This window comes from Felis catus, chromosome C2 (genome assembly GCF_018350175.1).
Source record: "Felis catus isolate Fca126 chromosome C2, F.catus_Fca126_mat1.0, whole genome shotgun sequence".
Classification (NCBI taxonomy): domain Eukaryota; kingdom Metazoa; phylum Chordata; class Mammalia; order Carnivora; family Felidae; genus Felis; species Felis catus.
The window spans coordinates 89,455,478-89,482,752 of NC_058376.1; the positions used below are offsets into that span (position 1 = coordinate 89,455,478).

Consider the following 27,275-nt stretch of genomic DNA (forward strand, 5'->3'; position numbering starts at 1 on the left):
TGGACCCGTGCTTCTTTAGCTATGCAACTGAGTTACATTAATTCCTTCACAGTTGAGTTAGGAATAGAATAAGCAGACAATGCACCTGGACCATGTAATAAGCTCTAAAATTCTATGGCAATTTTAGTCACCATTCCAATGAGTGAATGATACGGTATATGATTTTTATCTTTTCTTGGGGGGGGCATCCTGACTTCTTAAATATAAATTCTATTTTGAAGTTTATTTATTTTGAGAGACAGAACAAGGAAGGGAGAGGCAGAGAGAAAGGGAGAGAGAGGGAGTCCCAAGCAGGCTCTGTGCTGTCAGTACAGAGCCAGATGCAGGGCTTGAACCCATGACCCATGAGATTATGATCTGAGAGCTGAAATCAAGAGTCAGTCGCTTAATCGACTGAGCTAGCCAGGCGCCCCTTAAATATAAACTCTTGAAAAAAGAGAAAGCTATCACCTGGCTGGTGAAGGCTCCAGTAAGATGCCAGCACCGAGTTCACCTGCCTCCCCTCTATTTGAAGGCTGTGTCCAGGACTACAGCTTTAGCTCTGGGGAGGAGCAGACAGTGTGCAAAGTGAAAGGAGATGAACAGCTTAACATAGGCTGACTGCAGATGATGAACGAAACCCTGCAGAGGAGATCGCTGTTTGTACCCGGTTGTATGGGAGGTACACTGATTGGGGAAAGATGTCCCTTGACTGTGTATTTAAGGATCCGGTATGCTTTGAGCTCATGGATGAGGTTGAAAACAACGTATTTTTAGAAAGTTCATTAATAGAACTATGTTTCCTGAAGCCCACAGTGGTTAGGATCAACCACAAATACTGTATTTCTTTCTAAGAGCTTAGGCTTGAAAGCTATGGATTTCTTTTCTTTATGTTTTCAAAAATTTCTATATGGTTTATTGGTTGTAGTGACCTAAATACCTTCATCAAGCCGCAATTAAGTCCTTGGGACTGAGCCATGTGCCTCTATGGGAGGTAATTACAAAAGCTGGATTAATTTGCCATTGAATTATTTATGTAAGCATAAATATTGCAGAGGCAATTAAACCTCAGGTATTTCTTAAGGTGCGGATAAATCAATTTACATTGTGTTCCTCCAGTTCATTTCAGAGAAAATGTTTGACAGGAAATAGAAATCTTTGTCAAAAGGCAAAAATACCTTAAGAATCCATCCCTCCATTAATTTTCTTTGCTCTCTAAACATACCCTGTGAAGTAATTTTATGTGTTATTGTAATTCTTTCCAACTGCCAGAGATAATAAGTCAAAAGACATTGAGAGTTCTCTCTTGTCAATACCAGGAAGTCAATCTTCTGTCTATTCTGGTATAATTTAGTGCAGTGAGAATCAACTGATTTCACAGATATTAACTTTATCGAATATACAAACGGAAGTGTTATAGGGAAAATAATTTCTCAGTGAACAGCAGAGATAACTTAGCAATCAGGATATGCAATCTCTTTTTGGTCTCAAAACTTAACTCAAAGCCTGGAGCGTGCCTGGAATCTACTCCCCTTCTCCCCAAAAAGCAGTGATTTATAGAAATGAAACCTGCAGGATACATATTATGCAAACGCTCTGGGGAAGTGAATCATAGCACATCCAAACTAAAATTGATGGAGCTGCAGTGAAAATAAAGTTATTAAATTTGTGGTGAAGGGGAAAATGCAAAAGGTAACACTTTAACGATATCTCGTATATAAAACCAATCAGCTATTTCTGAAGAAGTTGCTACTTGCAGCCACTGTGTCCTCTGGCCTTCTTAGCCCGTCATATACTTCCAGCCTCTGTCTTAACTTTTGGGCTTCTCTCATCATGCCAGTCAAGATTTCAGATTTATTTTACTAAAAAAATTTTTTTAATGTTTATTTTTGAGAGACCTAGAGGGGAGGAGCAGAGAGAGAGGGAAACAGAGAATCTGAAGCAGTCTCCAGGCTCTGAGCTGTCAGACAGAGCCTGAGGCGGGGCTCGAACTCATGGACCACGAGATCATGACCTGAGCTGAAGTTGGATGCTTAACTGACTGAGCCTCAGTGCCTTGAGATTTTTAAATTTTTATCACAGTTCTAGATTCCGAGCTGCATCTTATATTCTTTTCTTATGTATCAGGCCACCAAAGCCAACTCACAGCCCTCATTCAAAACCACGCTGATTTAATCCAATTCAGGTACTATTTTCCAGAGCAGCTGAACATTTCACAAGTCTCATTCATCTTCATCTAGATCTTTCCGATGGTGGACACATTGAGGTATCCTAAGTAGAGAAGTTGAAGGATTCAAGACCTTACCTGACACAAACAAATTCACATGTTCTAGCACATTAAAGTAGAAGCTGTGGGAAGGTAGGGGCTTCTCTTAGTACTGATTCAACAATGAAGATACTTTAGTGCTTTGTGTATTGTCTGTGAACAACAAATGATGCATGGAGTTCCATAGTATTGGTTTGCATTGTGTGGGGGGTATAAGAGGGACAGTAAAATGTGGAGGGGACAAGCTTGAAGAATTTATTTTAATCCAGAATTCTGTGGGAAGCCGAACACAATGTCTTTCCCCAGTCTGGTTCATCCTTTACAAAGTAGAGAGTGGCTTTGCTGAAGTGCAAATCTCATTGGCATTTCTTGGCTTAAGACACATTTTTGGCTTCCCACTGCTCTTGATGTAAGGCACGACATCCTTAATATGGGCTGACAAGGCCCTGCATGGTCCGTCCCTGTCTCCCTTTCCAGATTCATCTAGTTCTGCGTGCTACTGCCATGCAGCTACTTCCTTGAAAACACTGTGCTTTGTCCTGTGCCGAGCACTGCACGTTACTTCCCCTGTGTGGATGCTTCCTGCTGCCCAAATCCACTGATTCCTACCCATTCTTCAGATCTCAGCACAAAAGTTCAGGAAGACTTCTGGGTTCTTTGTGATATGAGAGGACAGTTCTCTGTACATTTCTTTCATTCCTCACTGGTCCAAGCTTTTTGAGCATGTTTGAACAGTAAACAGCCTTGGAAGATAGAGATAGTGTTTCCCCTGAGAGATCTAGAAACATACCTCCCCGGAGACATCCTGGATAGTCAAGCCTTCTTCCCCTCCTTGGAGATGTTTGCTTCCCTTCCAGAGCAGTAATGATGTTTTCCTTCTTCTCTGGAGGAGATTGATTTACATTAATTTCTCTCCAGAGGGTTAAATGGGCAGATAGACAGTCTTACCAAGAGTCAGTCTCCTAAAATTTGAGGTTCCTTTTTTGTGCTGCACCTTATTGCAGGAGCAGGTAATATCCATTCCTGATTCGCTGCTCTGTGGAGATTGGGCAGTGAGGGGCCACGCAGAGTACTGTTGTGGCTGCTGTTTTGGTATGAGTAACACTATCTGCATCTCGGACCCAAGAGTCTTGTGTCTTCTGTCATTATAGGTTTATGAACTGCTAGGTTATCTTGTTATAAATTTGTGGTCCTTCATGGTTTCTGGTAACCTACAACTGGTCAGATCGCCCTTATCACAGTACCATGAACTACTCATTTATAGCATATATCATAACAGATTTTACATGTATTCATTATTTAATTAATAAAAGTTTCTCTCTCCCAATGGAAGAACAGCATGTTATATATATTTTTTTCTTGTACATCTTGCACCTAAAACTGCCCAGCTTTCCTTAGGCACTTAAATATTGGTTGAATATGAAGAGAGAGGTTAATTTTAATTTAGAGGATGAGGAAAGTCTTCATAGAGAAGGAGACATTTGATGTGGGTGAGAACAGAGGACATGCATGTCTGGCAGGGGGAACAGAGCAGTCAGTACTGGGGATGGAGCAGTGTGGGTCTGTATGAGCAATGGCTTGTGGCTTGGGTGTGGAGCAGTGTATGTGTGGTAATAATAAAAAGAGTCATTTTCTTGGCAAATGTTACTTTATTTCTGAATATAATGAAATGCAAGAAAATTCTGAAGGCCAGTGGAAATGAGAGGCTGAAGTGTTTGTGGAGACTTAATGTCAGCAAGGCTAAATAGAATCAAGAAGGGAAGGACTTAAATATGCTTAGGAATTAGTTTTTTCTTTCTTTCTTTCTTTCTTTCTTTCTTTCTTTCTTTCTTTCTTTCTTTCTTTCTTTCTTTCTTTCTCTCTTTCTCTCTTTCTTTCTTTCTTTCTTTTGCAGTGCTAGTGAGGAAGTAGATTTATATCTCAAAAAAAAAAGTTTTCCCCTTTGGGGTTGATGGAAGGAGGAAGATGATAGCTGAAGTACACTTCGTGTTTTGAGTTTCTAAGCTGAATTTAGTATCTGTTAATTCCAAGGTATTTCAGGAGCAGGAAAAGCAAGAAAAAATATTGAGGCCCCCAAACAAAACAGAATCATCAACTGTGAAAGACAACACTAACTCTCGTTTGTAAATGAGAAGGTGGAGACTGTGGTGGTTTTGTATTGTGGGCTTTCCCGTGGACAGAGCCTGTTGTGTCATGTCCTGGGGAGGGATTCTGGTATGCTCCCCAGGACATGGAGACACAGCTACGCAGGAACTCCTCCAGATCAAAACCCAGGGCAGGCGCTGAGCTGAATTTTAGCATTTCTGCCTGAATTAAGAATGTGTTTCTGCTTTCTTTGTTTGTTCCTTTATTTAATTCAAAATGGAATTGGGAATTAATAAGTTACCTCTCAGGGATTCTTTAAGGGAAGAGTATAAGAATATGCAATCATGTTTGCAAAACCAACAAAATCTTTTCTCAGAGATTGACTTCAGTGATAATATGTACAAAAATTATCTCTGATGGGACTGTCATGAATAAACCTCTATCCCTTTTAGTATTTTAGGGCCCTCATTAATTCCTGAGATCTTCTGAATTCGGTTATAATCTCTAGGGTTTTTCGATTCATATAATGCTGCTTGTCTTTTTGGTGAATGGCGAGAGGTAGCTATGCCTCTTGAAAGTAATCGGGTTGACTTTTTCTGACTTTTCACTTTCTTTCCTCAGATTCTCTTACTATGGGTGTGCCTGGTTTGAATCTAACAGCATTTTCCCCCTTTCTATTCTGTTGTCATCAATCTTCTTTAGAAGGAGAGTCTAGATGAAACAAGCTGGTTAGAGCTGTGTGTAAAGTAAATGTAGACCAACTATGAGTGATGGTCTTGGGAGATGTATCAGTTAGGACCAGGTTGGGCCGCACATAATAGAAAAATCCATAACAACATTGGCTTAAACAAGATAGATGTTTGTTTCTCACATAACATAAAGCTGGAAGTAGATAATTCAGAGCTTGCATGGGGTTATGGCAGATTTGATCTTTCAAAGATGGCTATAACAATATCTTCTGCTCTTCTTAAATTGTGATCTTGCCATTCCCCGTCCTCCTCCCCCAGAGGTAAATATGAGATCCTTCTCCTTGAACCTGGGCAAAACTTGTGATTGCTTCAATCTATAGAGAGTCAAAGTGACCCTATATATTTTCTGAGGCTAGGTCACAAATGGCTGTCTAACATTTGCTTGTTTCTGCTGTCATGCTGTTGGAAGCCCAGGCCACATTGGGAGGCCACGTGTAGGTGTTCTGGCTTATAGCTGCAATCCGGATCACAGCCAAAACTGAGCATGAACCTTCACACATGAGTGAGGAAGTCCACAGATGAATCCATGAGAAACCTCAGTAAGAACTGCCTAGTTAAGCTTAGTTAACCCTTAGAACCATGAGAGACAATTATAGTAAATAATTGCTGTTGTTTTATGCCACTAAATTATCATTCATCTGTTACTCAGAAATATGATTGGAATAGAGACTCAAGAAAGTTTTTGGTGACCCAGGCTCCTTTAAGCTCTCTGCTCTATGATCTCTAGCACATAACTCTCATTCTCATTTTTTTAACGTTTATTTATTTTTTTAAAAAAAATTAAATGTTTTTTATTTATTTTTGAAGGAGAGACAGACAGAGCATGAGCAGGGGAGGAGCAGAGAGAGAGGGAGACATAGAATTTGAAGCAGGCTCCAGGCTCTAAGCTGTCAGCACAGAGCCCAATGTGGGGCTCAAACTCACGAACTGTGAGATCATGACCTGAGCCAAAGTCGGACGCTTAACCGACTGAGCCACCCAGGTGCCTCAATGTTCATTCATTTTTTGAGAGACAGAGTGCGATCAGGGGAGGGGCAGAGAGAGAGAGGACACAGAATCCCAAGCAGGCTCCAGGCTTTGAACTGACAGCCCAGAGCCCGATGTGGGGCTCAAACCCACGAACCATGAGATCATGACCTGAGCTGATGTCGGACGCTTAACCAACTGAGCCACCCAGGCGCCCCTCTCATCCTCATGTTTTAAGATGTTGCCAGAGCTCCAGTCACCCCATCTGTTTTCCAGGCAGCAGGATGGAGGTATGGAAGAAGAAGAGTGTACTTCTGCCCTTTTAGGGAAATTCCTGCAAGTCCTATACAGTATTTCTAGGTTTTAGTGGCTGGAATTTTGTTACATGGTCACTCTCAGCAGCAGGGAAAACTGAAAAAAAATGAATCTTTTATTTTGGGTTGTAATGTACAAGCCCTAAAAATTGGGTTGTTTGAGGAGGAAGAACAGAATGGCTGTTGGATTCAACAACTGGTAGTTTTAAGGGCTTTCTATGAGCCAAGTGCAGGAACTGTAATGCATAGAAGCTGGCACTCTTTCACTGTGTTCTCAGTGACTTTGGCTGATGGTTAGATAACCTATGTGTTTAACTTTCACTGTAACTGGAACTTTAGTATGCTTATTTTGGTATTTTCTGCATTGGTATGGTAGCTGATAAGCAATACTTGATAAGTATCCTCTAAACTTCCTATTAAAATGTCACAAATAACCACAAAAAAGGTGGCAGCAAAGCTATAAACTGAGGAGGAAACAAAAATACTTGAATCCAGCTAGACTATTATTCCTGCACATGGTTGGGATTCTGTTTTGAAAAGCATTCTATAGCTTCATGTATTCCGTCCACCATCTGAACCAGAATATTATGGAGAAAGGAGAACATTTTGATGAAGGTCAGTGATCATCCCTGACTCTGGACTCTGAGTCCTTCCCAGTGAACGAATCAGGTAGCTGTTTTCATTTGCATAGGAATCATCTGCTGAACAAGAAATATCTGTGGCATGTCCCCCAAATCTCCCACACTTCCCCCAAGACTCCTCCTTTTTTATATCCATTAAGGGGTCCATATGCAGACTACAACTTCCAGAATTCTGAAATATACCTTGTAGGAGATCGTCGAGGATAGGTCATGAGTAACTGCATCCTGGGGTATCTCATTGCTTTAGGAAAGGCCCTTATGTAAAGGCAGAGCTGGGAAAAGGAAGAGAGGCCAGAGCACCACCACCAGTTGGAGTGGGGTGGGCGTGGATCATTATGAACAAGTCTACACTGAAGGACTCAACATTTCTAGATGATTCCCCTAGATGAATGCCCATAGGTTCCATGGCTGGGCAGGAGGCTGGGCACACTATTCTCCCTTCCAGGTCTAAAACGTATCTAGTCCCAAATGCTCAGGGAGGTGATGAGGGAGTCTCTCATCCTCAAGCACTCTGTGTACAGAGAAAGAGCTGATTTCATTCAGAGAGCAGTAAACAAAGCTCCCCTTAACTCAATCAGATAGAGGAAACTCAGAAAATCTTTACCAAACCGATAGCAAGTATTTATGTTTTTAAAGGGCAAAGACAAAACAAAGCCTCTGGGAATAGCGTAAGGCCATTAAAGATTCTGTCCAATCTGTTGCTGTCCCACAAGTACACCTACAGGCTGTGGGATGAGAACTGATGAGAACCCACAGTCACTGAAAGATTTTCAATCATCAAATATTCAATTATGTTCTCTATGTCCTATTTACTAGAGCGGAGAGGCAGACATTAAAAAAAATGGTTTGCCATAATAGGAATTGGTTTCAGTTTCACAGACTCTGTACTCTCCTAGTTGCATTTGTTTGCTAGTGTAATTTAGCTGTCCACTAGCAAGAAGCACAGACAATACCATGTACAAGTAGAAAACATTGAACATTTGCTTTGGGGCAACCTGGAGACAGAGTAACATAAAAAGAAAAAAAAAAAAACAAAACAACTAACCACTCCACAATCTCCACTCATTGTCTTATAATCTTCTACCTTACCGTCTGTTATTCTCTCTGTCCATTTGTTGTCACTGTATACTACCTTTTAACATGGGTCAGTGCAGAATAACTGTTATAGAATTTGCTGCATTAGTATTCACTTTATATATGCCATTCAGACATTTTATTATGGATTGAATGTTTGTGTTCTCCCCAAATTCATATGTGGATGCCCTAATCCCCAAAGGCGATATTTGGAGGCCTTTGGGATGCAATTAGGGTTGGAATAGGTCTTGATGGTAGTACCTCATGATGGGATTAGTGGACTTATAGGAAGAGGAAGAGAGACAGATCCCTCTCTCTATCTTTGCCATGTGAGGACACAGTAAGAAGGCAGCCACTTGTCAGCCAGGAAGAGAGCTCTCACCAGAAATTGAATTGGCTAGGACCCAGATCTTGAATTTTCTACTCTCCAGATCTGTGGGAAAATACATTTCTGTTGTTTGCCAGCCAGTTTATGGTATTTTGTTATGGTTGTCCAACCTAATATGGATTTCTATTTAAAATGGTGATCAGGAAGATGCAAATGATAGACAACATTTAGATTTGCACCATTTGTTGGACATTGTCTTAGATGGTTTAAGGGCTTTTAATTCCACAGCAACATTATGAGTTAGGTGTTATTAATAGGTCCCAATTGACAGATAAAGAGAGTTTAAAGTCACTGAACCAAGGCCCTATAGTTAGGAAGTAGTAGACCTGGGGCTTGAACCTAAGATTGTCCTTTTCCAATACTGGATATGGTACTTCAGTTCTGAAAGTTGTCAGTTGATAATTGTAGCTACTGTGCATATTATGCTTTGTTTTGTAAAGTGTGTATCTATTTGCATCTGCTTCTCACAGCATCCCCAGGAGTAGGTATTCTTGATTTTGGCCTCAAACATAGGTATCCTTGGGTCACATCTAGTGCTCTTTCCATGATGCCTGATTTGCCACTCCACATTGTAGCAGTGACTGTCAGTGCCCACACTGTCCTTTCATGTCTTATCGTGCCATTATAGGTTAACTGCATTCAATTCCCAGAACATATCTCAGTTGCTGAGTACCTTTCCTGGCTGCTGCAGCCAGTCTGCCACATGCCCAGCAGGTCTGAATTCCCAGGTATTAACACCTGTTTTCCCCTCAACCGATGACTGATGAGAGTTGCTATATAATTGCCCTCCCTCCCTCACCCTGGTGGCATAATCCTAATGTGTGTCCTTCACAGGCTCTGGATTTTTCTCCCTTAGTTGGGGTTGAGCTCCAACTGCTCGGAAGGGTAACTTGCTTGTGGACATGTCCCTTATTGCGTACCTTCTGTCCCTGTCTCCATTCCCATAGTGCTGTTTTCCCCCTCCTGTCAAATAAAGTACTTGCACTTGAGTTCCTTGTTTCAAATTTGGCTTCTGGAGGAGCCAACCTCGGAGAACTCTGCATTGGTGTGTGACAGTCATTATATGCTTTATCTGGCGCTTAAGGTCTTCATTATTTTATCCCGTCTCCCCAACCACATTGTAAACGGTGTGAACATACAGTTGTTCCTTCATGACACCTAGACCCTCGTGTGTTTGGGATTCAAGAAGGTTGTTAAGGACACTGAGCAGCCCATTGCATGGCTGCTGTGTGGGGCCTCCCGGGGCAGGGCTGGGCTCATGATGCAAACTCACTGTGGGCTGCTGTGGTGACTCATATAGTCCTAACTCATTCTGTCTCTCAGTAACATTTTATCTTGAGATGCTTAATAATCTTTTTGAGTCTAGGTTTGTCACCCATTAAAAACAGTGGCTGTCTTGAAAACAGCAGTGGCTTCACCCTGATTTTGAATTTTTCCTGGTGCTGAGTACTCCCAGGGAATTTCCCATAAACTTGTGTTTGGAAGTATATATGCTGTTTTTGACTTATTGGTTATTCCACACATGCTATGTGCTTTCCTTTTATATCTGTGTCACAGCTGTTATAGTTGTTTATTACATTAAACAAAGTTCATCTGAACTTCAGTTACAAGTTTGTGTTAGGATTACATTCAGATCAAAGTTCATCTTTGCGCTACTTACTAGGAAAAAAGAGGGTTTGTTAAGTTTGGTGTAGGTAAAAGTTTGTCTGGGAAATATTTATTTCCCTAAAAGAAGCTTTTCTTTTATTGTTTAAACTATTTCGCATATATTTATAAGGTAAACAGAAGCAGAGACTTGGCTTTTTTACACTAATAACAAGCCATTGTTTATTCATTGCTGCAGAACTTTTATTGAGTGATATTGGTGTTTGAATGAACACATGCACTGGCTAGGGTGCATGAAACATCTCTGGACTCATTTAGGTGTCACACTAGACTGCCCTGCTGGAATTTGGACTGTGGAGTGCCATTTAATCTATGTGTGTTCGCAGGGAGAGGAGAGAATTGGTTAAGCATGAAGCTTCCCATCACATTCATGGGTGGTATGATGGACACTTTTTGAGTGGTGGCCCAGCTCCCAGTAATTCAACATGTTCTGATCCATGGGCATGGACTCCCAGCTGCCATCTGCCATGTCTGGTCCAATATGACCTTGCTTTCTTGGCAATAGCTTATTTTTCTCAGTGGTATCCTCTGAATGTAAATTGGGTCATTTATATTCTCTCTCTTGGAAATTTTAGAATTTTAAACCAAAAACAATGGACCTGAGATTCATTATGATTGAGTGATGTCAATGCCAGCCTTCCAAAGGAGTAGTTCTCAAGCCTGGCTATACATTGAGATCAGCTGGAGAGTTGTTAAGTATACTTATTCATGGGCCTCAGCTCCAGAGATTCTAATGTAATTTGTTTGAGTGGAGCCTTTGCATTGCTTTTGTTTCAAATCTACCCATGTTGGGGGGAAAAACTTCTTATTCTACCCTTGATTCTTTGGCTCATCTAGTAGCCAAATTAACATAAGACAAATTAGCAAGAGGAAAACAAATTTAATTCACCACAAAGACAATGAGACTCAAGGACAAACTGGGCAAATGAGGCTTATATGCCATCCTGAGCTAAAGAGTGGGATAGGGGATCTGGTGCTTCAGCAGGGAGGTGGGCGATTCACAAGACCATAAGAAGAACAGATGTTTGGTAATTAGATGTTTGTCCTGCCGTACAGATAGGTCATTCAGTTAAAAAAAAATTATTGTTGGTAATAACTCTTTCTGGTCAGGTCCCCTATCTAAATTCTTCAGCTAGTTTAAGGGAGAGGTAAAGATTTTTCTGGAATCTGCTGGGTCTTGATTGTCTTCAGCTCAAAATAGTCCACATACCAAAGTAACACATTTTGGGAAACTTGTTCTGAACCCCTTCACCCATGTGATTCTATTATGTACTCAAGGTCAAAAGTCAATGCGCTGTTGGAAATTGCCGAAGAAGTCCCTGGAGAGGCATAAAATCCTTCCTGTGTCCTTCTAATAGATATTCTGTCTCTTTCTCTCTCTCTCTCCCTTCCCCTCCCTCCCTTCTTCCTTGTAGATGTCTCTGAATGTAGCCAGTGTTCACATTTATTCCTTACTACTAGAAGTATCATAATTATTATAGGTTGAAGGGGAGCAGAATATACCACCCCAGAATATGTCTCTTTGGCATAAGGATTATTTTAGGCTGATTGTTTTTTAAGAAACAGCAGACCCAGTAGAAGTTACCCTTTTGTAAGAGACGTTTACATGTATAAGGGGAGTCTCCATTTCTAAGGGTGTCTTTCTCTGTACCAGGAAGGTTGACCAAGTGTCTAGAAACTCTTATTGGTGGAGAAGGCTCTGAGGAATCTGCATAACAACTATATCCTTGTTTACTGTGCTCTCCTGGTAACCGCCCCAAAATGGCTCCCTAACCCCCAACATTTTTTGTCGTTATGTGGAGATGTTATTTAAGGTGATGGCCTGGGCCATTTCAGAGATAACTCAGTTTTCCCAGGTATTTCTCCTGTATATAGGAAGCATACTTGTTATTATTCTTGTTATTTTACTTGTTTGGTTTTCTTCTTTTAATCTGTCTTTTTTATTACCAAGGTATCTCAGCCAAGCACCTAGAAGGGTAGAGGACAAATTATTTTTCCTTCCCCACTAGATGATATCAATGTCAAGATTACCATCTTTGGAATTTTTTGGTTCATAAAAGTATATCAGTTAGCCATATAACTCCCCATTTTGCCATTATGGATCTGGGCTTTTAAAAATCACTATTCTGTGTTTTCCAGTATTTTCCTAAAGGGTCCTTCATATTCCCCTTAAGATATGAATATTTGGTTTTTTTTAGGGTTTCAGGCACTAATTCTATTTCCTTATTTTAGCTTCCTATTTTTATGTCTGCATAATTCTTGTCACACTGCCCAGATTGTAACTTTTGGGAGCAAATAATAAAGATAGAATGTCTTAAATTTGCATTGGGTGAACTGGAGTTTATATCTTTTCTCTTCACTCTCAGTAGCCCCAATGTGTGTGTATGTGTTACTGCATGTGTGTGAGCACATGTGTGCATGGGTATTTTAGTATATATGCAGTTGCACTCCTCACACTTTAATATATTATAAAATATTTACCTTTCTTCTTTTTCTGGCTGTCCTTCATTTTCCTTATTTGCTCCACATGATTCCAAAGAGATGAGAAACTTAATATGAGCATTTGTGTTGCTTACTGTCAGTCTGAAAAACAATTGCCAATAGACTCTATTTGTTTGTATCATCAAACATACATATAGTTTCTCTCTCTCTCTCTCTCTCTCTCTCTCTCTCTCTCTCTCTCTCACTCTGTCTCTCTCACACACACACACACACACACACACACACACACACACACACACACAATCAAATTTTAGTGTAACCAAATTTCCGAATATGTCTTTGGCATGGCTGCCTTGTCAGTGACCAGCTGAGACTTCTGATACAGGACTCAGTATGTATATGCTCCCCAGCTGTACGGACCAGCTGGCAGATGGCACCATGCTGGCACAGGGGTACAGTTAGCCCCACCAGCATGCCATTCCACCCAGAAATAGAACCAGAGGGTTGATTTCTCCCTCTGCACTGTCAGCAGAAATGTCCTTTCAGAATCACTTAGGATAGTTTTGTGAGTATGAAGGAGATCCATTTATTAGCATAACTTATCTAGTAGCCTTATAGCCTTATTTAAGATTGGGAGAACCCAGCGATTTTTAATTGAAAATACTGGTTGTGAACTGCTATGAGATTTAATAATGTTATTTCTGCCTTAAAATTCCATTACCCAGGATTGAGCCAAAGTGCTTTTGTGAGTCACTTGGATTCATCTCCTGGCCAGCTGCACATTTGATTTTGAATTACTGTGCTGCCTTGGGTCCAAGAAAATGCCCACTGTTCTGACATCCTTTCTAGTTTCTATTTTAAAGTGAGGAATGATAAACTGGGCTGGGGACCAAGAGATAATCAAAAGATAAATACAATCAAGAGATAAATATTTGGATTACATTTCTACCACAAGAGGTTGCTTGACATCTGATTTAACTACGTTGCGATTTGATGGTAATTCACTGAAAAATTGCTATACCATTCATCACTAAGCCACCCAAAGATATCCAGCCTTTAGGAGTTATTCCTTTAATACAAACAAACCAAATATACTCACGGCCCATCTCACCTGTACTTGGGAATCCTTGTATCTCTATGAGGTGGGGGCAGGGAGGTTAAACTTCCCAGTAGGTCTTCCTTTGGTTTCCTGCTTATGCTAAACTCCTATTTGCTGCCCTCCATCTGATTTCCTGGCCAGTATCTCCCTTTCTGTTTTTTCATCAATTCCATATATAGGACAATTTTGCCTTTGATTTTCTACCAATTTTCTCTTACCCAAGACAGTAAAATCTAAGACAGTCTATCTAGTAGACTTCTACTGAAAATTCGGAGGTAAGGAGTATGTGGGGGGCATGTGTATATTATGGGCTCAATTGTTTCTCCCTCCATGTTCATATATTGAAGTCCTAATCTCTGTCACCTTAGAAAGTAACTGTATTGTAGGGTTTTTTCTCTTTTTTTAATTTTTTGTAATTTAACTTTATTTTTTATTTTTTAAAATTTACATCCAAATTAGTATATAGTGAAGCAATGATTTCAGGAGTAGATTCCTTAATACCCCTTACCCATTTAGCCCATCCCCCCTCCCACAACCCCTCCAGCAACCCTCAGTTTGTTCTACATATTTATGAGTCTCCTTTGTCTCCCTCCCTGTTTTTATATTATTTTTGTTTCCCTTTCCTTATGTTCATCTGTTTTGTGCCTTCAAGTCCTCATATGAGTGAAGTCATATGATTTTTGTCTTTCTCTGACTGACTAATTTCACTTAGCATAATACCCTCTATTTCCATCCACATAGTTGCAAATGGCAAGATTTCATTCTTTTTGATTGCCGAGTAGTACTCCATTGTATATATATACCACATCTTCTTTAGCCATTCATCCATCGATGGACATTTGGGCTCTTTCCATACTTTGGCTATTGTTGATAGTGCTGCTATAAACATGGGGGTGCATGTGTCCCTTCGAAACAGCACACCTATATCGCTTGGATAAATGCCTACTAGTGCAATTGCTGGGTTGTAGGGTAGTTCTAGTTTTAGTTTTTTGAGGAACCTCCATACTGTTTTCCAGAGTGGCTGCATCAGCTTGCATTGCCACCAACAACACAAAAGAGATCCTCTTTCTCCCCATCCTCGCCAACATCTGTTGTTGCTTGAGTTGTTGATGTTAGCCATTCTGACAGGTGTAAGGTGGTATCTCATTGTGGTTTTGGTTTGTATTTCCCTGATAATGAGTGATGTTGAACATTTTTTCATATGTTGGTTGGCCATCTGGATGTCTTCTTTGAAGAAGTGTCTATTCATGTCTTTTGCCCATTTCTTCACTGGATTATTTGTTTTTTGGGTGTTGAGTTTGACAAGTTTTTTGTAGATTTTGGATACTAACCCTTTATCTGACATGTCATTCACAAATATCTTCTCCCATTCTGTCAGTTGCCTTTTAGTTTTGCTGATTGTTTCCTTCGCTGTGCAGAAGCTTTTAATTTTGATGAGGTCCCTGTAGTTCATTTTTGCTTTTGTTTCCCTTGCCTCCGGAGTCGTGTTGAGTAAGAAATTACTGAGGGCAAGCTCAAAGAGGTTTTTGCCTGCTTTCTCCTCGAGGATTTTGATGGCTTCCTGTCTTACATTGAGGTCTTTCATCCATTTAGAGTTTATTTTTGTGTATGGTGTAAGAAAATGGTTCAGATTCATTCTTCTGCATGTCGCTGTCCAGTTTTCCCAGCACCACTTGCTGAAGAGACTGTCTTTGTTGCATTGGATATTTTTTCCTGCTTTGTCAAAGATTAGTTGGCCATACGTTTGTGGATCCATTTCTGGGTTCTCTGTTCTATTCCATTGATCTGAGTGTCTGTTCTTGTGCCAGTACCATACTGTCTTGATGATTACAGCTTTGTAGTATAGCTTGAAGTCTGGGATTGTGATGCCTTCTGCTTTGGTTTTCTTTTTCAAGATTGCTTTGGCTATTCAGGGTCTTTTCTGGTTCCATACAAATTTTAGGATGATTTGTTCTAGCTCTGTGAAGAATGCTGGTGTTACTTTGATAGGGATTGCATTGAATATGTAGATTGCTTTGGGTAGTATCGACATTTTAACAATATTTGTTCTTCCTATCCAGGAGCATGGACTCTTTTCCCATTTCTTTGCGTCTTCTTCAGTTTCTTTAATAAGCTTTCTATAGTTTTCATTGTATAAATTTTTCACCTCTTTGGTTAGATTTATTCCTAGGTATTTTATGGTTTTTGTGCAACTGTAAATGGGATCGATTCCTTGATTTTCTTTTGCTTCGTTGTTGGTGTATAGGAATGCAACCGATTTCTGTGCATTGATTTTATATCCTGCAGCTTTGCTGAATTCATGAATCAGTTCTAGCAGTTTTTTGGTGGAATCTTTTGGGTTTTCCATATAGAGTATCATGTCATCTGCGAAGAGTGAAAGTTTGACCTCTGAAGGTAGGGTTTTTAAATAGGTAATTTAAGTTTACATGAGATCATTGGTGTGGGCTCTAATCTAGTATGATTGATATCCTTTTTTTTAAGTTTATTTATTTATTTTGAGAGAGAGAGCAAGTGTGTGTGTGAGTAGGGGAGGAGAAGGGGAAGAGAGAGAATTGTAAGCAGCCTCCACACTCAGTGTGAGTTGACACTGGATTCTAAGACTGTGAGATCATGACCTGAGCCTAAATCAAGAGTCAGATGCTTAACCAACTGAGCCACCCACATGCCTCTGAAGAGTAGCCATCTTTAAAGATGTCTTGGCTTCCATCACCACTGAAGATTTCTCACGGCCATCCTTTCCTCTTATGATCTTGTCTTTCTATTTTCATGTTGTCAGTACCTTTCTTTCTCTTTAGACCTTTTTATCTCTTCCTGATTCTACCTCTAAGGAGGAGAAAACTCTCAAATTTGTCCAAGAGAATGGAATTCTCAGGGAAGTTCAAGGCTAGGTGGGTGCTTGGGGTCCAGAGAGACCTGGCAGCTCTGCCACTTCGCAGCGGTGGGTGTTGGGTTGGTTGCTGAGGCTCTCCATTCCTCAGTGTCCGTATCTGTAAATTGGAGATGGTGATGACACTTACCTTACCAGAGTTCTTTTGATGGTTAAATGTAAAGCACTTAGCGGAGTACTGAGCTCAACAAATACAAGCTATTATTATCACCATCCCATCAAGTGGTACATTAGTAGGTGGAGAAAAAAGATGATAAATTGATGCAGGTGCCCAACCAGACTGTGTATAAATACTAAACAAGGTCACATTTCCTTTGATATACAAATGGGCCAGGCAGATCCTTCTCTTTGAGTTAGTACACCTCTTCCTGTATGAACTCTGCTGTCTTTACTCCTCAATGCTCCTGTTCAGGCACTGTCAGGTTCTCTGAGGGCCTGATAGCACTAAAATGGACTCATACAAAGGAGCCACTGAGCAGGTATCTTGCTTGCCTATAGTATAGAGCCCAAGTTGTCCTCCTGGCTCACAGAAGATCCAGCCTAATTCATAGAGTAGGAGAACAAAAAGGAGTTTGGGGCAGGAATCTTAGTTAATAATAATGTCTGCGTGTGTATGTGTGCGTATTTCTTGAGGACACAGAGATCTAACCCTTGTCACCTTTACTACAACCAATAGGATTGTTGCTGTTAATTGAGGCACAAGTAGAAACAGCATATGCTCTTAAAATTGCTGGCATGAGCTCATTGCAAGATCAGCCAGCCTGTAATGTTGGCACCCCCATGCATGCCTTTGTAACCCAAAAGTGGTTAGAGACACTGTCTGTAAGAGGCCAGCAGCCAGAGTACCCCCAAAGATGTATAATCCTAGAGAACTGACACTTTAAGCACCCAGTGCAAGAAGATTCCCAAATGACACGAGTGTGTGGCCATTAGGGATACAAGTTGTACAACATAGTCAATACATTCTGGCATCAAAACTTGATTTCATCCCCTTTGAAAGCTTTCCCTTTTATGTGTTGTTAATGAAAGACATTGAGGAGAAAGTACTGTTCAAACCTTGACTTTTGTCTAATATGAACCCTTACAATTTCTCACACAGAGCTTTTAGGGGGTAGTTATTAATTACACACATTATAGATTATACAATCAATATGCCTGAATTCCTCTAAATTATCCCATAATTTGATCACAGAGTACCTCAGTTAACAAGGCAGAAATAACTTTTAAATGATGCCTAATTACCACCCTAACCACCAGATGTCAGTTTTTAAATGCAGGTCACAGATCAAAAGGCATTTTTTACAATTGTAGGGGAGGGAACGGTGGCTGGTGAAAGAAGTTCAGCAGTCACGGTACATGACTTCCTGGGGAGTGTGTTTGGGAATTCAGGCAGTGGTGGGAAATTCATTTCCATTTGAACAGTGCTGACTGGATGATGGAGTTTTGTGTGTGTGTTCATGTTATAGAAATGTTACAGGGTGATCCTGACCAGCGTGTGCCTGGACCCCAGAAACCATCAGAAGGGCCCCAGATAGATGCTGTGTTGAACCGAATATCCTGTAGTGGTGATGTTTCGTAGGTGACAGAGGTGGATGTGTGGTATATGTGAAGGGTGGGAGGTCAGCGAGGAGTCTCTCTTGATCTCTCCAAGCAGCACATCACACACAGTAGCCAGCAACCCAGGGGCTGCATAACTTTGAATAGAGCTCCTCAATCCAATTTCCAGATAAAAGCCTGCCTCTGTGTTACTACTTCTCAAACATGCCTGGATATTTACATTTCAGTGGCTAACAAGCAATGCCATTGTTTTCATTGTCAAAATTCTATTTAATCAATAGATAATATAAAATTTGAAACTCTGTATCTTTCTTCAACTGAAGATGCCCCTCTCTCTATGAGATCAGTAAAGCTATTTTCATTTGTATGAAAGAAGATGTAGCCTTGCCATAAAAGTTTTTGTTTTTCTAAATTGGCCCTCATATAGAAATTGAGGTACAGCCTGATTTCTTGACTTCCTGCCTTTCAGGCTCATGGGGATGCTAAGAGCCACTGCATTTCAAAGAGGCAGGGTAGTGTGGTAAAGGCATTGTGCTCTTTGAACTTACAGAGTATTGTGTTCTACTCAGAGATTTGCTGCTTTTTTTTTTTTTTTTTAACTATGGGCAGGGTAAGCTGAAGGTTAAATGTGGTTTATGACACCTCTTTCCTGGAGTTATTGTGAGGATGATATGAAATACTGTAACTTAAGTGCTGGCCCTTGGTAGGTCGAGGTAACCTGCAGCTATCACCCCATCAAGCATCATCATCAACGTCGTCCATCATTATAACTGTCTTATCTACTCATAGTTTCATAAACATATGAAACCAATCCCTGACCTGCAGTGTTTGCGTATCCGCTCCCCCCACCCCCCCGCCCCATTTTGTTCCGTCTTCTAAGTCATACCTGTTCTCCTAGGTGGGGCTTGAATCTAATCTTCCCCTCACCTCACTATTCCTGCTTAGGATACTCCTCCTTTGTTCCATTCTGTGGTTGCTTTGCTACTGTTTGTTGCTGTGTCTTCTAATATTTTCTTATATCTGCCTTTTCTCCCCACTGAAGGTTCTGGAAAGCAAGAACTTGCTTCACCTTTGTGTGAGTCTTGTCAGTTCTGTACCAAGTAGAGTCCATACCAAGAGGTCAATACTTACTTGAATGATGAATAAAAACATGCACATTGTTAAGTATATTCACTTGGTCATATCAGTGGCTATAGATTAAAACACACAGAATGACATAGCTGGGGAGAAACCTTTGAACTTATCTAGTTCATCTTTTATTTAATAGGTAGGGAAACTAAGATCCAACTAAGATCCAACACTTAACTGTGTTCTTGTTGCCTGAACTGTATCATGCTCTGAAAGTATATAGGAGTTTTTGGGGTGCCTGGGTGGCTCAGTTGGTTGGGCATCTGACTTCGGCTCCGGTCATGATCTCACAGCTCGTGGGCTCAAGCCTCCTATCAGTCTCTGTGCTGACAGCTCAGAGCCTGGTGCCTGCTTTGGATTCTGTGTCTCCCTCCCTTTCTGCCCCTCCCCCACTTGTTCTCCCTCCCCCCAAATATAAATAAACATTAAAAACCATTTGAAAGTATACAGAAGTTTTATGTCATAATAAACCTAAACATGTAACATTTCTGTTGAAGCATATTGGATTCTTTGTATGTGGACTGCCAGAAAAATGTCTCTTTAAAAAAAAATATTTCAAGGATTCTTTTTTTTTTTTTAATTGAGAACAATTCAGCATACTGATATATATGTTCACAGACAGGACCACTATATATCCATGTGCTTATTAGCTGCCTGCCTCACCTCCATTCTCTCCTTTATTTTTTCTAATAAACATGGACTTTGTGTAGGTCTACTTTCCTCCTTCATGTAGCCCATGGGATTCAGAGGAAGCTGACTCCATTTTGCTCCAGGGAAGGATCATGATTAAGACTTTAAACCAATCAGATTAATCTTGGAGTCAGCCAGTTTAAGAATGGACATGTGGGGGCGCCTGGGTGGCTCAGTCGGTTAAGCGGCGGACTTCGGCTCAGGTCATGATCCCGCGGTCCGTGAGTTCGAGCCCCGCGTCGGGCTCTGTGCTGACAGCTCAGAGCCTGAAGCCTGTTTCAGATTCTGTGTCTCCCTCTCTCTGACCCTCCCCCGTTCATGCTCTGTCTCTCTCAGTCTCAAAAATAAATAAACGTTAAAAAAAAAAAAAAGAATGGACATGTGTCAGTATTTCAACCAATGAGCCAAGAGAAATGGTTTTTCAGAGCTTTATGGGAAAAATCCTTCTCTCCCTCCTAGGATCCTTCTGAGAACCATTCTCTCTCTCTCCCACTGAATGTGAATAGCATGCCATGTGGCCCAGATTTCTACTGGAAGCATCCTAAAGCTCTAAAAGGAACTAGCCTTGAGATAAAACAACATTGTGGACGACAGGGCATAATGCAACGTGGGCTCTTTGTGATGTTGTCCAGCTGCAAGTCAGCAACCATACTACCTAGTGAGGCAAGCTGTATACCTAACAAAACTGGTGCATTTCAGAGATGGGCCAAGGCTTCGGCAGGGATGGCCACTCCTGCCGGGGCTGAGCATCGCCAGCCCCTCCCCCAGGAGACTGTTGCAGTTGGCCAGTCCCACCCATGGCAACCATGTGTCACCAAGAAGCTGTGATAAAAAAAAAAAATGCCCGTATGCCCGAGAAAATGCAACAGGACCTGGCGGAGCGTACTACTCAGGTGTTGGAGAAATAGAACATAGAGAAGGCTGTTGCGGCCCTTATGAAGGAGTTTGATGAGAAGTACAAACCCACCTGCTACTGCATTGTGGGGAGGAACTTAAGTAGTTCTGTGACACATGAAACCAAACACTTCATCTACTTCTACCTGGGCCAGGTGGCCATTTGTTCTGTTTAAATCTAGTTAAAGGCATGGACTATGCCCATAGGTTTGTCCACAAACCCAGTGATCCATCCCAAAACAAGGACTAAAAGCCTAAATTTCAAGCACTGATGTCTTCGGCCTTGCCTATGGGAATGGCTCAATCTTTGGACCTTTATTGTATTTTGTACAGGGCATTTTCTGTACGCATTATTGTGGCTATAGAACAGCGAAACAGCTTGCTTTTGTATTTATTTTCTATTCCATACCTTTCTGCTCCTTGTTTTTTCTCCTCAAAATCCATTCCTTTCAAAAAAAAATCTCTTGGCAGAAGCAAAACAAAACAACGGAAACTGGTGCATTTCGGCTCTGGGGGAAAGCCCTGCCTTGGTTAGATTGTAAAGATGAAGTCGGTGGGACTCAGTTAGATGTTGCAGTGTCTAAAGTCTGCCAGTAGGTGGCAGTCATGCCCTATAAACATTAGAGACAGGAGCCTGACTGGCACTTAGAGCTTACAATGAGACTTAAGTTCTTTGATTTTATAATGCTAGAGCTTCCTATGCTATCTAATTATCTCTGTCGAATGGGTTGGGTGTATGAAAAGCTTAATCAGTACAATTTGAAATACAGGTAATGTGGCTGTGTCATTCTCAGTGACAATGTACACAACTTTTATTTTAAGGTAGTCCTGAGAGTGTGGCACATTTTGTTGGAGCCTATGGATTATATTTATATTCATGATGAACAATCGACTGCGTGATGAAAATAGGCTTATGGAAGTGCAGCATTCTGTTAAATTACATGGTCAGAACACACTTAGAGCTAAGAATCTAATAAAGGTTTTCACAGAGGAAAATGCGATTGAAAAATAAAACCCATGCCTAGAAATTGATATGCCTTTTAATCAGGCTTGCAAAGTTGTTCTTATAATTTGCACAGAATCGTTGCTACCTTAAGGGAGGGAGAACATTGCAATAGGCTGCATATACAAAAAAAAAAAAAAAAAAAAAGAAATAAAGGAGGACATATACCCATTTCCAGCATTAAAGACCTACCCCAACCCTACTATCATCCTTGTCAGTTGTCTTTCAAAATTAGATTGAGGGGTTAAAACATGTAAATTCGTAGCACAGGGCATCATTCTGTCCTTCAAACCACACTGTTTTTTTGCGGGAAGGGACTGAGACCCAGTGTTGGATGAAACATGAGATGTAGCGGAGAACAGAATTTTAAAGGGTGTGTCTTTGTCCTGTTGTTTTACTGTTGTTTAAAGGTGAGACACTGGGCCCTCAAAGGCTTCCTTGTCACTCGCTAATACACTTGGTAGTCTGTAAGCCTGCTGCATTTGCTAGGAATTTTATTTGCTTTCTGTCAGATTTACTGTCTGAATGGCAAGGCAACATCTTATTTTAAAAGCCTCAAATCCCTTGTTGTTGCATTGTTAAGAAGCTATCAGTCAATTAGTATTCATAAAAGACATCTTGCTGATGTCTGCAGCGGCCAACGAATGTGTGACTCAGTTACTTTTATGCTGAAGACTTGAGGATTCTAGTGCTTTCTCCTCTAGATCTAATTTGGAAAAAAAGTTGTATTTCAGGAAGTTGCTAGACTTTTGTAAAGGAAATACCAACAATAGCACATGACTTTCAACAGCTAGCCTAGCATTTTGCTATTGTATTACCCTGAAGTTAGTGTGGGGACATTCGTTTTTGTTTACTTTCTTTCCCTCTCTGTGTGTGCCTGTTAGTGTCAGTAATAATACACCAGCATCTTCCTGAATTAAATTTCATTTATGCAGTTAAACCCTGTTCTTCACCTTTTTTCTTTGAGGATGGCAGGAAGTTATGAGGATGCTTCAGACTCCAAAAGGACTCTGAGTCTCTCTTCTCAGATCCTGTCTGTGAAGTTCAGCAGCTCATTTGTAGCTTGTGGTTCGTTCTTAAATGGGGTTTAATCCAACTGCTTATTATGCTGAGTTCTTCTAAACAAAACCATGTCCAGTGCTTTCCATTTCCAACTTAACCAAATCTTAGAGTTAAAAAAGTCCAGAATTGCACGTGATATTTTTTATAGCCCTGCATATGTTTTTCTTTTGCCGAGAAACCAAACCTAAGACTACAGAAACCAATGAACTAGTAATGACAATCTGTCTTTAAGTGGGATAAGATGGGAGGGAGCTAGCTTTGGTAAAATTTTCTACAGGAAAACAAAAATCTTTGATTTTGGCTTAGCGATAGTATTGAAGATTTTAACCTAATGATATATGGGTAAGAAATCTCCTTCAGAGCATACGGAAACTGTCAATTTAGAATCTTCGTGTAAGCCAATTCGGTGCCGATCCCAGGAATCTGTCTGTAAATGCTGGGGACAGGTTTCCTCCAAACTGTCTAGGTAAAAAGTAGGCCAAGGTGGGATGGTCTTTGGTAGAGCCCAGTCGAGAGACTAAAGATGCGTTGCTTGTGCAACATGGTATTTCAATAGAGTGACAACTGAAAAGTGAAGTTCCTACTCCCTGTCTTTACTAGGCGAATCTTTATTGGAATGGCAAGGTGGAGAAAAAAAAAATCAACATTGTTTATGGCTCAAAAGAAAAGCTTTTACAAAACCATGGGAAAGTGGGAACTCAGTGCAGCTTTCTCAAGTGTCTGAGAGAAGACAGCATGGTTCACTGCTTCCAAATTAGATCACAAATTTTCTGGCTGATGGCAGCATCTTAGTGCTCACCCTAAAGGCAGAGATCTGAACAAATTACATTTTAATATCTTAGGTTCATTTATCCCCGCTGAGATCACACGGAAGCAAAGAAATACACATACATGGAAATCCAATAGGCCCAAGGGACTTAGCAGCGGTGCTGTACATGAAAAGAGGGGAGCAGTTAGAGTAAAATTAAACCTCTCAGCCTCTGCAGCAAATGCTGTGCCCTGCTTAACACAGGTCATCACTCTGATGGAGGACACCCCTCTTGGATAAAGGGGCATGATGGATTTCAGAACCAAACTTTGTTCATTGGAATGTTCATGTGGTGAAGTGCTTAACCCTCACTTTGCTTTTTTTCTGTATGTGGAAAAATGCTGATGTTGGTAGAAAGCTCGAATGAGATGTTTTTGTGAGCATGTCACAACTTTAGAGGATAAAAGTAGGAAAAGGTCAGGTAAGCTATGACTAGACTGGGGAAGATTTTGTATGCCAGGCTAAGGAGTTCCATCTTTATTCAATAGATGTGGGGAATCACCCGAAGTTTTTTTTTAATGTTTGTTTATTTTTGAGAAAGAACAAGAGGGGGAGGTGCGGAGAGAGAGGGGGACCGAAGATCCGAGGCCGGCTTTGCATGACAGCAGCGAGCCCTATGTGGGGCTGGAACTCACAGACCGAGAATAATGACTTGGGCCGAAGTTGACCCTCAACCAACTGAGCCACTCAGGCGCCCCTCACAGGACGTTTTTTTATTAAAAAAATTTTTTTTAATGTTTATTTCTGAGAGAGAGAGACAGACAGACAGAGACAGAGGCAGAGCATGAGCAGGGAAGGGGCAGAGACAGATGGAGACACAGAATTCCAAGCAGGCTCCAGTCTCTGAGCTGTCAGCGCAAAGCCTGATGTGGGGCTTGAACTCATGAGCCGTGAGATCATGACCTGAGCTGAAGTCGGATGATGAACTGACTGAGCCATCCAGGTGCCCCATAGGAAGTTTTTGAGAGTGGAAATATATGGTTGGCAAAAAGGAGGCAGATTGTTTAAGATACTGTTGCAGTGCTTGAGGCAAAGAAGTAGGAACTAGAAGGATAATAAAGGTAGGAATGGAGATAAGAAAACTGATGAAAGTCTGGTCACAGTGTGCATGGTTGGCAACTGCTTTGGCACAGCAAATACAAAGAGAAAGGAATTACAAGTTTGAGACTGGGTCATTATCACACTTGGGGTACTGCCGATAGAGATACGATCTCTAGGAATAGAAGCAGGCTTAGGAGGGGAGGAGACTTCAGTTGGAGTGTGAGGGTCTTGTGGGAGAGCCATAAAGGATCTTTCATGAAGATATTGTCATTGTGAAACAAGAGTATATGAGGCCCTGACTAGAGTTGTTCGAGGAGGAAGGAATTAAGAAGCAAATTTTCTTGGAGAGTTTATGCTTCATCTAAACATTTATTTTAATTTTGAATTTTATTTTTCAACATGTATGTGTTCTTTTAACTTTGAAACTGAGCTTGACAAATATTCAGTTAAATGAGAAAAATTTTAAGTGTACAAATTGATGTTTATATTTTTTTAATAGAGGAATATGTTTTAATATTAGTTATAGTGGAAAAGAAAATAAATTCTTCCGGATATTACTGTTTATACTCTACCAGGGACCTGAGGGAGTATGCAAATGAGCATTTGATTTAAGTGGTCACTTTTAGTGATAGAAGGGACTGTCAATGGAGAGGACTGAGGAAGGAGGATAAAGAGCCTCAGGGACCCATTGGGAACGAATCTGTGCTTGAGAGGAAGAAGAGGGTAAGCCCAAGACGTTGATTAGAAAGTTGAGAGAATTAGTGTTGCTGGTACCATGGGGAAGAAGAGATAAAAACATGGATTGTCAGCTCTGTCAAATGTCCCAGAGAAGGCTTCAAGAAGGAAGAAAGAGTCTCCCTCCCTCCCTCCTTTCTTTCTTTCTTTCTTTCTTTCTTTCTTTCTTTCTTTCTTTCTTTCTTTCTTTCTTTCTTTCTTTCTTTCCTTCCTTCCTTCCTTCCTTCCTTCCTTCCTTCCTTCCTTCCTTCCTTCCTTCCTTCCTTCCTTCTTTCTTTCTTTCTTTCTTTCTTTCTTTCTTTCTTTCTTTCTTCCTCTCTCTCTCTCTCTCTCTCTCTCTCTCTCTCTCTCTGTCTCTCTGTCTCAGAAGGAGCTCACTTTACTGGGGGGAGAGCACTGCACATGGCCAACAGATGAAGACACCCAGGTGGGTCTGATGGCTTTGAGAGAACGTAGAATGAAAGTAACAAATGAAGACTTCAGAAAAAACATCTAAAGAAAACATTCTTTATGAAAAACAAGAGGGCACCCTTAGGGTCTCTACCTGTAGTGACCACATTTGCCTTCAAGAAAGAATCTTAGATAGGGGATGGGGGAAGGGGTTGAGGGAGGAGAAATTCAAGCAGGGTGAAGACAGTGGGAATGAGATGCCAGTAGTTAAACAGTAACTGGATAGTGAAGCATTAGAGGAAGGAGAGTTCGAATGGAAAGACTTGCATGTCTGCAGACAGCTGAGAACCAAGTAGTTTCAAAAGAAGGATAGAAAATCCAAGTGAGAGAGGAGAACTTGGTTCCAGGGGAGGCAGGCAGGGGTGGAAGGAAAGTCTTAAGCCCTGATGAAGCCACAGATATTAGATCCTGTTTCTCTCCTTTCTGTCTAGCAGAACTACAAGGAATTTGGTGCTTAAAAAATTTGTTTTGTAAAGCTTTGATGGATGTGAGTTATAGAAAAGGCAGTATTGATTCTTGGTGGGACTCAAGTTATAGGGAATGCTGTCTGCTTAGGTGGTCTTGTTGCATGCTGATAAGGAGCAAATCATTCTAGAAACTCCCTCCTTGCCAATCTGGGGCTATTGGGATATGTCTGGTGTAACACCATGACCAGCTTTGCCTCTGTCATCCAAGGGATTATTGTAGGCCCTATAAGCATGCTAATTTAATTATTGCTGCACTTGCTGGGAGCTATTCTCTATTATTCTTGGGCTGAAGAACTATAATTGAAAGCATGGGTTAGTTGGCATTTGACTTTGGCATTTGACATTTACACTCTGTTCCTTGATAAAACTAAAACCTACTTGTCACGTTTGCTAAAAGTGTACCAAATATTCTTGTATCCACTTGAGTTTGGGCATATATTTCTTTTGTCAATTTGGCCAAAGCAGCAAACACACTTCTTTTTCAAGTGGAAGATAATGAGCAGGCTTTACCCAGTTCCCTAGAGGGGCATCTCAGCACATCAACTTGCTACTCTTACTTGTACCTCTCATCAAACATCAGTGTTAATTATGACTGATTAGGATGAGTTGGATTTGTTGACAGAATATCTAATGTAACTAATCAACTCCAATTTTTTTCAAAGTTAATTTTGTAAATGTATTCCAACTGAAGCACCATGGGGTAAGAACTTTCCTTGTTACAGCTCTTGATCTATCAAAAATAGAAATAGAGGATAAACTATTGTATTGCAGCTTCCTTAAGTTGCTTAGACTTGTGCCTGAGGAAAGCAAAGAAAGGAACTCCTGGAGGCATAGACCAGTCTCCAGAAGTTGGAAGTGAGGTCTTGGTGTGTTTGTATCAATGAA

General features: G+C 40.8%; 1 long non-coding RNA gene and 1 pseudogene across 1 annotated transcript in view; both read left to right on the forward strand.

Moving 5' to 3' along the window:
* LOC109503563 overlaps positions 1 to 27,275 on the forward strand; it is a 538,043-nt gene that overhangs the window by 38,824 nt on the left and 471,944 nt on the right. The window lies entirely within an intron of this gene.
* Positions 20,220 to 24,388, forward strand: LOC123380020 (annotated as a pseudogene).